Below are 15,027 nucleotides of genomic sequence, written 5' to 3' on the forward strand. Positions count from 1 at the left end.
TCAGCTGTGAACTAAACCGCTTAAACTAATTTTTTTAATATAATTCCAATCGCCGGAAAACTCTCATTTCCTGTAACATATTCTTACCCCAGTCTATTATCCCTATTAAAGTTTAATTTTATTTTAATAAATAATGAATGAATTCCCCAGGTTGAATCTCCTCGATATTACAAAACTTATCCTGTATTTTTGGTGAGGGGAGAGTTTATATATTTTCTTTGGTTTTCAGGGCAGTACTGTTAATTTGAAATACTATCAATATGTTCACTCCAATGCATCAAATGATGTTCAAAATTACCATTTCGTGTTTTATCATGAGTTGGACATTATTCTCGTAAGTGACATCGCTTGAACTTGCTGACGATAGAAATCGTTTGAGACGTGACCCTGATGAATATTTTAATGCATAATTTAGTACCCTGCAAGCTACCGCTAGGTTGTTTGATGGAGGGTGAATACACGCCAGACTAATTTTGACCCAAATGAAGTCATAATAAAACTTTTTAATTCCATATGTAAGCACTTTCCACACTATATGTGGAATTACAAAGTTTTATTTTGACTTTATTCATCATGGAACGATTTCACAAAGTTACGCATGAAACTATTAAGTTATCACTCTAGACTAGGTTCGTAATCTCTTTTCTGTTAATGTTAACATTGCAGAGTCCCTAAATAATTTGCCAATAATACGCATTAAACTAAAACACCCATTTCTGAAGTCCACTCCAACAAGCTCCTTCACTTACTCTTCGCAAGAATTCTTTTGAAAATTGTAAGTCATGCATTAATTATTATTTACCGCTATATGGATTCATCACATTTTTATCATCATTGTCAAACTCACCAACTGATGTATTCTTCTTCACTATACGTTTCTTTGTTTGTAGCTGCATAATCTAATTGCGTGAATATTACCTCTCGTCAATGTTACCATTTTTTAACGCTCCTGTCACTGGGCGTTCAAAAATAATGCCGGTTTTTTCTTTGTCAACCATATGTGTTTGTGATTATGATATCAGTTTCCACAATATTTTTATTCTGACGATGTTTCGTATTAATTAAAGATATTAACAAGCTAAGATTTAAAAAAACACTTCACCTTTTATTTTTATCATTGTTAGCACACTTCATTCAAGAATAATTTAAACTTATTATTTTTTTAAATATTTTTCTTTGACGAGCCTAAAGCACAAAAGTGATGTGAACTTAGAAAAGTATCTTTTATGATCAAAAAACATTTTGAATTTTTTAAATTTGGTTTGGATCAGGTATTATCTAAAAGGATATAATTTCTAGTTTTTTTTTCGTCGTACACTAAAGGAGGTGTGAAATGAAATCCGGTCAACTGTGGGGAAAAAATGTCGGGGATTTATTCGTAACTTAGATATCAAATTACAATTGATAATTACTGTTCTTAAAGAAACTTTGGCTATCAATAAGGTAGCCCTCTTTGAAAACCCCAGCTGGTGTGTGTGTCATCATATCTATCAGAATGATATACGAAAGCGAAACGAACAAGATTAATGATTCGAAATCTGGATAAAGACAAGGAAGAGTTTTCGGAGTATAGAACTGGAGGCGACGCATGATAAGAAATTGGGCAGAAAGTGAGGATTGGATAAAGAGGAAGGAAAAAGAAAAAGAAAGTGATGTAGACTACAGCATGAAAGAGGAGAAACAGATGTTATAGACACACTAGGCGGACAGAGAAAGAATTATCGTCTTTGTGGTAGGAAGATTAAGGGTGAAACTAAGGAGGAGGTCCTTGAGAAAGGGGACTTAAAGGGTATTGAAATATGTGCTCATCATTTGAGTTATCTATTGATTTGCATAAAACTTTGATCAATTACTTTTCAACAAATATTATTTTACTTACAATTGAAAATTTGAAAACTGATTAATATCTTTCAGTAACCTAGCGAATAATAATAATGAAAATATGATTAATCCATCATTTGGCGGTGAAATAAAATGCAGTTTCTTATCTACTTTCAGTACTTTTCCCATCACTAACGTTGAAATTGCTGAGGTTTGATCCAGTTTCCATTTACTTATGCTCGCATGGGCAGGTACTACGTAGCAAGCAAGATCAACATTCAGAGGATTATCTTGTGAGAGTCGGACACCACGCTAGAATAAGAGTGCTTGGTATTTAAAGTATAAATAGCGTCGACTGTTTCCTCCCCATCAAATACACCTCCACTTGTCCCAATGATAGCATTTAAAATAGGTCTTGTACATGAAGAGTATAACGGATATGCCGCGGTCTTTGGCAAAATTCTGAATTCAGAGCATTAAACATTGCTCCTACTCCAAAAGGTTACCCTGCAGTACGTAGCAACAGGCATAAGTGAAGTGAGATCTTTTCCATTCGCGTGTGAAATTTCTTCGCATTAATTCAATGTCGGAAAAGATCACTTGGCTAACCAGTGCCTTTTAATTGCGTGAACATTGACAAACCTTCCGATCAACAGAAAAATGCCCTGCACGTTAAGCTAACATGTTAATTGGTACAACTTTTAAACAGTTCTCTAAAGTCATCCGTTGCATTGATTACGACCAAGAATCGTTAGCAAAGAGGAAGTCGAAACGTACACCTTTCGACTGCCGTGCGTATGGTTCTCAGATCGCATCGCCACTCAGAATTCCTGTATTTAAAAAATTCGTTAGGAATTCATCGTCAATTGAAATTTCACGTATACCGTGAGGATTCATTAAATGAATTTCTGATCACTCATTTTATTTCCATGTTCACCATACGGAAATTCTGAGGCATGATATGAATTGCCACCGAACGCGTCTCAGTTGCTTTTTTTTGGAATGTTCATACGCGACCTAGTTTGCTCAGCGCAGGAATCCTAAATGTTTTCGGTCGCGAGTCGGCTTCGAGACCCTCGGTTCAGTCAGTCTCGATTTATTAAATCCTGCTCTTTTTGAGAGGAAATTTTCAATCTACCGAAAGTGGACCGCAGCGACCCCGGCATAAACGTCGCCGCGACCTTTTTTTTCCTGGTTCGCGACACGCGGGTCAAGGACCTCTCGCTTGATGGGTTTTGCACTCTGGTGACGAAATATCAGGGCCTACGAGGAGGAAACTACAGGACACGAAAAAAGGCCATCCTAGGAGTGGTAAGTGTAAACGGGTATGACCATTTATAATATCAGCCAAGCCCTTTAAAATCACATACAACCCCTCACGCTGCCGGTGGGTGAAAATATATCACTCGCCCCAATTTATCTCCTCGCACGGCATCGTTCCAGCGATGCAGTTTCAGCTCCTCTTGTTCACGTGATCTGATTTAGTTTTCCTCCGCATGAGCGATCTTTTCCATTGATGGCGATGCTCAAATATTAAAATTTGAAAGCAGTCCTCCGCGGAATGAAATCGAAAGAATTTGGAACATGACCTTCCCTTGTCCTCTGAGGCAGTTATTAATTCATCAAGGAATACCGGTCATGTCGAACCTGACCGATCCTCATTTGAAGCACTCGCTTTTGTAGTTGCGTTTTGCAAATATCGGTTTTTTGGCGGATTTTCCCTCTGGGAAAATGCGAAAATCGGTCCGCATTTGTTACAAATGATGGGAGAGGGTGAGAAAAATTAGCTGCCGAGTTTCTCAAGGTGCTGTTCTCATCTGATCCAAAATTGCTGACTTGCAACGGACCAAAAGGATAACGGTTTTTTAACTTGGCTTCACTTCTGGGGCGGATCCAAGGGGTGGGAGTAAAGACGGGGGGAAGGCAAAGGGGGTTCAAGAAGGGGTAAAATGGGGGGGCATGACATTTCCCTTGTCGGAATATTTATGGTTTTAATAAAATTTAAAATTAATTTTACGAATATGAGAGAGGCATTACTCTCAAATATCTGCTCTGTCCCTCGTGTATAAAAATATCTACCTCAGGGTGCGTTTCGGTCTCTAAATTATTGTCATCAGTGTCAAATTTAACGTGATTTTCAACTTTATTTCAAGGAAATTAGGTTATAAAATTACTTATGTCCGTGAATAGAAATGCTCTCCTCCTTAGAGGTTTTTGTTGGTTCGCTATTGCTTCAGTGCAAGTAGAAACCTGATTTGAACATTTATCAGTCCTAATGAAAAGGACTGAAAAGTTAAAAGTGTAGAGAGGTATCGTCACCGCACGAATTCGTTTTACTTACTTCAAAAACAGAAGGTTCCTCAGCAGCAAAAATATCGGTCTAGGTAAAAGGGAGAGTGGGACTGTGGAAACAAGTGGAGAGACACCTTGGCAGCCATTTCTCCTCTAATACTTCCTCATGGAGCTAAATATCATTAATCGAAATGGAAAACCAAAAGCATTGACTGCAAGCTTATCTAGATCTGGCATGACCTCTGCTTCTCGATTCTTCCACGGCGCAGTGTTTCAGCCAAGAGCAAGTAAAATGGCAGCCGTTTCATACGCAGAAAGCGTTACTGTCCATAATTATTTCACCATTTAAGAGGAAAAAAAATTCAAAAGGGACATTTATTTCCTTCGGAAAGAAATTACGTTCTAAGCATTTCATTTCCTTGCGAACTGCAGTGAAGCTCTAATGTTTCACTTCGGGTATTCACCTTCTACCGTACCATTACTTCGATGCCGTCAATTGGAGTGCTGTCGCATTAGTCTACAGATTCGTTTGCAACACAATATTTAATCAGATCACACCCTAGTATCATTCTACTCGCTCATTCCCATAGTCCTTCATTCCTCCTGCTCTATTCTTCATTTGGTTGAATATACATACATATCCGCTATTAAAGGAACGACCTCATGAGATGGTTGGTAGGCAGATTTTAATTGAAAATTGAGTGAGAGGTTGATATTACTTCAAGTTAGACAGGATATTATTAAAATGTAGGGAAAATGGTACCACTGAGAGGAAGTTCGAATTCGAGTATCAGATGCATTTTAAAGTACAGTCACTATACTTTTAAATAATACAGGAAGAAAGAGAGTTCTAGAGTTTTTATAGGTAAAATACTGTGGTAAGGCGCTCGCAGTTACTAGAGCGCAGCTGAACTGAACAACTTGAATTGCATCATTCAATGTTAGTCCAAATTGGTTCGTAATTTATTCGTTAAGCAGCGTTGCTTTGGTGACATATTGTCTGAATGAATACCGGAAATAATATCGACACTAATAACCTCTGTTATATGTAACCTGTGTTATAATCTCGGTGACAATGGGAGAATTTTTTAACGTACCTTGACATATAATTAAGTGATAACATCCCTACATCTATAGGTAGCAATCTTTTTGAACAGCATCAATCGCACCACATGTGCATATAAATGCATATGTTCTCGTATATATAAGGAAGTTAATCGTTATTCCATTACGGTAATGCTATTAGAGGTGAAACACCAACATGATGTCGTAAATATCGGCGTATTATCGTATCGTATATCTACGAATAACGTAAATACAATAAGAATCACCAACAGAATATCGTACAAGACGTCAATATAATTTTTAAATTTTCGGCGACCCTACAATATGTTGGCACTGTTTGCTAGAGGAAAGTATGTCTGATATGAAGTATGCATATGTTTCATTCCCGAATGAGTCCTCGGGAATAAATTATATATATACGGGTATCCCATTATATGATGCATGGCTCGCGTGCATCGTCTCACAAAAATCCATTAGCGATACGACTGGATTCGAACCAGTGACCTCTTGACTCGATCCAAGAGCGAGCGAGGGAGCCAAGCTCACCCAACACACGCCCGCCCGGGTCGGCGGTTGACCGTCTGCCGAAGTTTCGAAGTCGAACGCGCAGGCGGCCTTCCCGCGCTTCCCCGACCGATCCAAATCTCTCGGGCGGGAGAGGGGGCGTGACGCCTCAGCGTGAGCATCCCCTCCGCCCGCCAGGCACGACCGACGCGTCTCCCACACGCGGGGGAGGTCCGGAGGCCGGCGGCGGGCGACGCGGAGCCCAGTTTTAACGAACGGGAGCGACACAAGAGTGGGCCGGTCCGAAGATCCCCCTGCCTCCCTCCTCCACCCCCTGCCCGACACCCACACACACACCCCACCCTGTGACCTAGCCTTCTCCCCCTCCCCTACAACCCCCCTCGCGCTTGCTCCCCCCGGCCACCTCTCGGACCCCTCTCACCACCCCACCCCCGCCCTCCGACATACCCTTTCCTTGCAAAGAGGGTGAAAGGAGGGTGGGAGGAGGGAATGAGGGAACCCTTTCACTTCCTCGAGAGGAGGCACCCCCCCCTCTTTACGCCCGCCCTTCCCCACCCGGAAAACCCTCTCGCACTCGCCCTCCTCCGTTCCCCCCCCCCTACGAGAAACTGATTAAATGGTGATTTATGTGCCATATTATTAATTCCTCGGGCGAAATGAGGTAACGGTGGGTGTGTAGAATTCCGTCGCCATCCTCTCTCCCATCTCCATCCTCGATGCGATTCCACACTCGTCCCCGTCCGTCGATCGCCCGCAAGGAGTTTCCCGGGATTCCGGCGATGGACGTGATGATGGCCGGCTTCGGCTTTGTCGGGATGAGGCACCTCGAATGAGGGTCATCGAACCGCGGTTCAGGAGGTGGTGATCAAGGTGGAGACGATGGCCGAAAATGCATTCCCCATCCGATCAATCGAATCACTCCGTCACCGTCTCATTCTTCGGCCTCGGTAGATTTGCCCGTCGCGTTTCAAGTGCAACAGACTCGGCGTCTCGGCTGACCAAAGGTGCCCAAAAACGCGGAACGGCACTCGAGAATCATCCTAGCGAGTTTGCAGCATCCTCAGAGTTTAGCTCTCGTCCCCCATATTCCCCTGCCTTTCCCCCATAACCTCACCCTCATCTTACACCATCACGACCACCAGCGTCCAACTAACTCCCGAGGCTGGTTTTGGCAGGCCTGAGGGTTGAGTTCACCTCCAACCACGTGAGGTTCCGCGAGCGAAGTTGCGCAAAACCTTGGAATTTTATCGAGAATTGAGGGAGGCGGGTATGGGAGCATGCAGGAGTATCGGGAGGATTGGCACCCGGGACTAACCGGGCCGGGAGATCATAATGTTCCAACTCGCTAGACTACCATACCGTGCCGGTCCTCTCCTTCCAGAAAAAACCGCAAATCTTCAAGCGTCGGGGAGGGATGGGGTGGGATGGGTCACCAGGGCATGCGAACCAAAAGTGAGACCAGGGGAAACGGAATATGGGGACTTGCATACTTTTGCACTCATAAAAATATGCCGGGGTGATCTTTTTTTGCTTTCTGAGAAGGTGAGAAGGCTGACCCCCCCTCAACTATTCTTTGCTCTTATTCCCCCCCTCCTCCCAACTCTCCTACCTTCCCTTAACATACCTCACGCCACCCTACTTCTCCTTCCCCCTTCCCAGGACCAGCTTAACGGCGGACGATCTTCACTCCTCCGCAACTTGCCGGGAAGACCCCCGCGATGACAGACCATAAAAATAATAGGACACGAAGGCGGGGTGTGGAAGGGGTGGTAGATAGCGATTTTGATTTCGGAGGACCCATCACGAAAGACCTCTCTGACTGAATGAGAGCACCATCGCCCTCCTCTCCTCTCCGTTCGAGAATTCCCCCGGCGTGGGCCCGTGGGCGCCGGATCTCCCCGGCCATGGACCCCACCTCCAGGGGGGGAGGTGGATCTTCCCCACTCCCCCCCCCCGTCCGCATCCGGGATTCCCCCGCTCTCACTCTCTCTCTCAAATAGAGTAACGAAGAGCGCCCTCTTTCGCACCGGCAAAAGCCGTCGCCACGCTTTCTCTCCCGCGCGCGCGGGGGGCGGGTGAAAGGGAATCAGAGGAAAGGGGGCGGGAATCGCCTACTCGACACGTTCCACACGCAGATGCACGCTGGGGTAGGAAGGCGAGCGGAGGGTTGCGTACCCCTGGAACCGTCCGGGTACCCTAAGTTGATCCTTCTCGCACAACCCTCTTCCCTCCCGCCCCGCCGCCCCCTCCGGTGGGGGGGGATGCCGGGCGCGGTGTTGGAGGCGGTTGTCTCTCACGTACACACACTCTCTCTTTCGACCTCTCCCGCCTCCCCATCTGCTCCGGGGGTGTCAGGGGCTCGGGACGTCGGCAAGGCCAACGACGGCGGATCGCACGCCCACACACACAGGGTTCACCTACCTTTCGTGGAGTATATGGGATCCCGCCCGTCTCCTATTCCTCCTCCTCCCTCCGCTCGCTCCACAAGGAGGAGATGAGTTCCTCCTCACCTCCTCCTCCGCTCCCGTTACCCACTTCCCCACTCTCGGCGCTCTCCTCCACCACAAACCAACCGCTTCCGCCTCCACACGGGGCTCCTCACTCGGCTATGACCCCCCAAGACACCGCTGCAACGGTAGGTGGCCCAACTCGGGGGGGCTCTGTCAGGATAACTGCGGCATTCTGGGTACACACAATGGCGGAGATGCCCTGCTCCGCTCACTCCCCCCTCTCCCACCCCCCGCCCTTACCCCCCTCCCACCATATATTAATATTTATGTATTTGAATATGTGCGTGCATATATGCGTATGTGTATCTTATGTGTACTCTGTCTGTCCTTATACGTCAGACATAGTGTCTCTGACTCTCCCGCCCGCACTCCTGGCACCGGCGGTTCTTAGGCTCGCGCCGGAGAGGCCCGTGACATCTGTCGGGATCGGCGAAAAGGAAGTGTCGCTAGCCTCTGCCACCGGCGGAGCCACCGTCGAGATAGGGGGAGGGCGGGGGGGGAGCGAGGAAAGCACTCCCCACACTCCTCAATCTCCTCTTCCCGCACCCCCTCCTCCCGAAAAACCCCTGACCCCACCCCCAAGCGCCGAAAGGGATGTGAATTGGTAACGGGTGAAGGAGAGTGGGTGGAGGGCAGGCGTCGAAAAAGCGTCCCTTTATCTTTTTTGTTACCGCGATTAAAAAACTGTTCCCTCTGAAACAATAAAACAATATGTTCTCTCCTCTTGTCATTAATGTTAATCTACCTCTTAAGGTAAGTTCTGGATGGACACGCAGACGGATAACTCCTACATTTAGCCTAATAAGACGAAAGGCGATACTCCACGCTACAATAAGACTCCCTCTTCCATTCCGTATACTTTCTTCCTCCTTTCACTCCATCCTAAATGCCTATCCTCCTCCATCCTTGTTTGAATAATGCTCTCCCCTCTATCACAGTCTTCCGCATTCCATTGACACTCCAAACTCCCAGCATCCGCTCTTCCTGCATCCTCTGAATTTCTCCCAATACCCTCACTCTTCTCCTACCATGCCTAGTACCTCTTCTTTTGATTTCCTATCTGTTAACTTTTTTCAATTCTTCTTTACGTCCTTCCTTCTACTCTTGCTTCAAGTTACAAGTTTCCGAGACTGATAAACTACGTACCATATTGTAAACCATATACCATACCACAAGTTTATCTTTCCTGCTTAACTTTACTCAAGAATCCCGCGGTCGATTCCCTCCCCCTCGTGAAAGATTATTGGCCTAACGTAATTCTTCGTTTGTCTCTTCTACTCACTTTCGTGCAAAACATTTTCTAGAGAGGTAAACTGTTCTCTCTACTACAGTTTATGCTGTCCAATTCCAATGGTTAAATAAGCCTTCCTCTTTCTCGAGAAAATCATTTCCTTTTGTGTATACACTTTGATTCTCATTCAATACCGCACTGTGATTTTAATGTGCTGAGTAATTATTGCAATTCTTTGGATGACTAGCTAAATGAAACTTGATCAGTAAACCGATCAGTTCCCCCGTAATGTGATTCCCGATTCCACCTTCTGCCGTGTGGCACACACTTTTCTGGCGTTTACGTTGGAAAGAATGGGTGATAGTGGTCAGCCCTGCCTTACCCTCCAGCCCACCAAGATTCTCCATTCTACACATGCAAATGTGCAATCTAATCCATATGTGGGTTTCTGTACAGTCGTTATTCCCTTCAGTTAAATCACTAACTTTTTTATTGCGTGCATTAATTGTACCTCTGTCGAAAACCTTCTCGGATTCCACGAAGCAAACGAATGCCATCTGGTTCCATTCTGCATTTCTAACTATGATTGTTCTCATTATTGCTATGGCATCATACATACCTCTCCCCTTTTTGAGCTCAAACCAATCCTTCCCTAAGTAATAACTTGTACACGTTTTCAACCCTTTATTAAGTTCTAAGTACTACTATAAAATACTTCTTCAAACTGAAACTACTAAAATGTCCCTGCTTTGACCAGATAATATGTAAGCGATATAGTTGGCGCTAACCTCAGAGCTAAAGGCCTGCAATAGAAAATCATAAATATAACTGCTTGCCAAGATAGCAGTTGTAGCCCTTGCAGAATTGATATGTATTTGACTCTATTTTTCAGGACACGGAAGAGTCTTCCCTTGGTGACTACCAAGGAGTTAGATCATAGGTGTTCTACAGGGGAGATTTTATTTACCACCGGAAGAACTTGAAGTTCAACAAGTAGCTAAGGTGTCTTCAAATTCCCGCAAACAATTGAGGCATCAAGATTCTTCAACCATGCACCATTTGTACAAAAGGGTTAAAAATTATGTCACTGAGATAAATTTCTTAACGTTAATTGTGGTAGAAAAACTTTTCTGAATCCTGGTAGAATTATTACAGAGGAATATATTTGAATACAATCATCCATAAAGTCACTCCATAAGCCAGAGGAGTATTTATTTGAATGTTGATTTTATTATTATTAAATTTCAACGGCTGAAATGTCCGTTTAAATTCAAAGGGGTGCATTATAGACGCTACAGATTGTCTTAAAGGCAACGGTCCGGACTGTCAAGGAAAAGGGCGCCGCTGTTGTCACATAGTTTAATTGCCATAAAATAAAAACCAATGTTTTACATATATGTCATCTCATTCTCAAAGTTAACAAGCAAACAATAATAATAATAATCTCCAAAAAATAATTTCAATTTTCTCTCTAGAAACGAAATTCTTTCACTTATTATTGGTATTCTATCAGTTAAGGTAGGTTTTGGATGAACACAGCCTAAACAATTGTAAAAGAATACATATACTTGCTTCTTCTAAGAAAAGCGCAACCTAATATCGGACACGACATTAACTCCCTCTTCAATTCCGCACACTTCCTTCCTCCCTTTATTCCGTCCAACTGTCATATTCCTATTACTTTCTTGCTTGCCAAACGTTCTCCCCTCTTTCACAGTCTTCAACATCCCCCTGTCGATCAAAATCCTTGGCATCCATCAATCCTATCTCTTTTGGATTTCTCCCTACAATTCCTTCTGCTTCTCCTTCTGTTTGTTTTCCTTTTAGACCATTTTACTCCATTTTACTCCGTCCTTCTCCACACCAACATTTCAAAATCGTACATTCAACTCTTATCATTCTGCTTCAATGACGATGATTCCGCGCCGTACAAAACCACGCTCCAAATCGAAGTTTTGACGAGCATCATCTTCTTAATGTCCCTACTCAACGTGCCATTATCATTATCAACTCCTTCCTCCTTGTGAAAGTTTATTGCCTCATGCAACTCTTCGTCTCATACCCTTTGCCCCAACTACTTTGACCATTTTGGTCCAAAACACTTCCAAGATAGTTGAACTGTTCCACCTGTTCTAGTTTTTGCCCTCCTGTTTTAACGTATAACTTAGCCCTTCTTTTTCTCGAAAACCGCATAACCTTTGTTTTATTTACATATATTCTCATCTCATATCTATTGAACTTTGACTTTTCCATTCACTCAGCAATTCTAGCAACACCTTGGTTGACTGACAAACCAGAGCTTGCCTACACTTATGGTGCCCAATTGTCGCATCAAAAACAGCATGGCCTAATGATTTTACTTATTTTATTTTTGATCATTTCACTTACGTTTTACTCGATAAGATTAGAAGTGCAATGAGCATAAGGATTCAGACAAAAAAATCGTTGAGTGAGGACGGAAGCAGTGTGACATTGGCTGGTAAGTACTCAAATCGGAAAAAAATCTTCATAAAAACTCACAATGCCTATCCATTCACACCCGTTTATGCTTCCCTTTGATCCCGAATGCGAAAATTGCAGTACAATCGTGTACGAGTACACGAAAGAAACGGGGCAATATACAAGCAAGTTGATTTAACAAAACATGATCGGAGAAATACATAAGGAGATGAAATATAAATGTGTAAAAGAATTATAAACATATGTTTGACTATGATACACAGGAGATAACACCTGAGTTTCCTACGGAATCGTAGTGCTAATATGAGTGAAAGAATAAGTGGCAGAAAGGTTAAAGGTCATAAAATCAATGGGAATGTTGAAATTGAAAAAAAAGCCCCTCAATGAACGATATTATTCCTTTAAAAATAGGAGTGATTGAATGAAAAGTACTTGATGATAGATAAAGTTTCTGGATAAAGGGAGTTGGTTCAAGAAGATGGAATATATACGGCATGGAGGAGGGAGGACTATTAGGAAACTAAGTATTACGAGGGTCATCCGGAAAGTAGTACCCGTTCGTGAAATAAAGACACAAAAGTAAATATTAACAAACATAAAAAATTTTATTTGAAAGAGGATACTTTAAACTACTTCTCAACATAATCTCCAAGCAAATTAAGGCATTTGTCATAACGTGTGACAAGTTTCTGTATTCCTGCTGCATAGTCCTTCGCCGCCAGCTCATTGAGATACGCGAGGGACCCATCTTGCACAAATTTTTGCATAATGCAGATGGTGTTTAACAATTTCATGAACAATTGTTCGAGAAACATTGGGAAAATGCTCACAGATGTCATCAATTGTGACGCGCCGATCGTTCCTCACGAATTCGTCAACTGAGCTCACCAGTTGGTCTGTAATGACAGACGGTCTCTCCGAACGCTCATCGTCGTGTGTGTTCCCCCTCCCCATGTTGAAGTTGCGACACCACCGCCGAACAGACGACTCGTCCATTACATTGTCTCCATACACCTCCTTTAATTGGCGATGAATATCACATGGGCGAACGTTTCTTGCATTGAGGAATTTAATCACTGCCCTCACTTCACAACTGGCGGCGTTCTCAATTTTTTTAAACATTGTAAACAATCACAGAAACAACACAGGCAATGCTAGCGTCACGCAACTTGGCTCAGAGAAGGCAGACAAGCCACTGAAGCTATCTGACCTCGTCCAGCGGCTACTCGCGTCGTCAGCACTTCATGCGGCACGAACGGGTACTACTTTCCGGATGACCCTCGTACAATGAGGCGAGAAAGCAAAAGAGCACTTAAAATTAAGTTGGAACTAGTTGGATAGGTAGAAATTTCATTTTCGGGTAAATATTGACATCTTGTTTTTATATATGTAGGACAGTTGTGAAATGGTTGCGAAGAAAAAAAACGATACGAGCTGAAAGGCATAAAATAACAATGAAATATTTGAATTTGCAAATATCAAGAGAAGGTGCAGAGAATTCGAGTAAAAGCGATTAATGCACTTCGTCATGCAGGAAGTGAAACATAAATACGCATTTGGCCTTTTTAGTCACTAGTTACTATTAATGTATAACTAGTTTACCGTTTAAGGTTGTTTCTAGATGGATACGTACTGAATAACGATGCATTTATTCGCCTCTCATAAGAAGATATCACCGACACGACTTCTTCAATTCCGCATGCTTTCTTCCTTCCTTCGTTGAATAAAATATGCCTATCCTTCACCTCCCCCTACCTCGCCTGCCTGACGTCCTCCCCCGTATCAGTCATCAAATTCCTATCACCAGTAAAAATGCTGTGTAACCACTTTACGTGTGTCCTATGGAACTCTGCCATGATTCCTTTCTTCTTCCCCATCATACATTGTCCTTCATTGCTTGTTTTTTCCTGTCCATTTCCCCTTATATTAAAACTATTAGTCCTTATACAAGGTCTGTTCAGTCAAGCTTGATCTTATCTTGTTTCTTCACATAATCAATCGTACAAAAATTTAGTTTTTTACCTAAATAATGTGGTAAAAATTGATTTTACACTCCTGTTTTGCATCAGCGGTAGCCGTTGCAAGTTGAAACATGTTCAATTCGCCTACAGCTGCGATGGACATAGCACAAAACGCCATATTGAAATTTTGCTTCACTTGTACGAATCGTCAGCCGAGTCCTATGCAAAACCATCGGAGGGCTATGGAGGGCATATACGACATTTACTCATGATGGGAATCAGCGAGTGGTAAAGTTCTGATTAGATGTAACTCAACAAATCTCAAGTTGTCCACTTCCGAATGAAAACTGAATTGAATACGCACTAAAAACGTATGCTTCATTTTCGGGTATTTGCCTACAGTCAATACCGAACGTTGGTGCAAGCAACAGTAAATATTAAGAGTCTTTGCCAGCAATGAATAAGGTTTCTGGGAGTACATAATCCCTTACATGAGGTAGTTCCGTCTCCTCTCTTCGAAATGAGATCATCGTAACGATGCCAAGGTTGATGAAGTCACAAAACAAGAAAAAAACGTCATTTTTCTAGCCAATTATGCTAAACAAAAATTACATAGAGATGAGATTTTTATGAGACCAGAAAAAGAACGTGGGCAAGATTGCCAAATATAATTCTCGAACATTTTTAAAAAAATTTCTTTTGGGTCACTGACTAAAGAAGTGGACTATGACGTGCAAAATGCACGTATTAAGTCCGATAAAATGGTATTACACAGAATAAAATACATTGCAGTAAAAATACTCAAATATATTTATAAATTTTATATAATTTATAATCTACAACTAATTTCCCTAATATTCGGTACAAATATTAAACTTCTCATGTAAATAATTCATCGCTGAATCCATACGTGCTCGGAGTATGGAATACGTACAGGGGCATGTTACAGGTTACAGGTTACATGTTACCTGTATGTTTTCACTATCGTAAACGATAATCAGTTCTCAGAAAATTCTGTATAGTTAAAATTTTTCAACCAATTTCGCTCGTAATTAGCATAATTATTAAGCTTTTCATTTATATAATCCTTAATGCAATCTATAAGATTGTGGTAAATGGTTTAAGCACAGTGCCATTTTAGGTTTTTTTCCATAAACGGTAT

The 15,027-nt window shown here is 42.7% G+C and overlaps 1 protein-coding gene across 1 annotated transcript in view; it reads right to left on the bottom strand.

Annotated features, from left to right (window-relative positions):
- The window catches only part of LOC139688349 (putative fatty acyl-CoA reductase CG5065), a 450,592-nt gene extending 442,226 nt beyond the window's left edge, over nt 1-8,366 (bottom strand). The window contains exon 1 of the mRNA XM_071585871.1: nt 8,125-8,366. The gene's annotated coding sequence lies outside the window, so the exon portion shown is untranslated. The remainder of the gene's footprint in view (nt 1-8,124) is intronic.
- Nucleotides 8,367-15,027: the final 6,661 nt, after the last annotated feature.

Source organism: Hetaerina americana, unplaced genomic scaffold (assembly GCF_022747635.1).
Source record: "Hetaerina americana unplaced genomic scaffold, ioHetAmer1.1.p SCAF_2, whole genome shotgun sequence".
NCBI classification, from domain to species: Eukaryota; Metazoa; Arthropoda; class Insecta; order Odonata; family Calopterygidae; genus Hetaerina; species Hetaerina americana.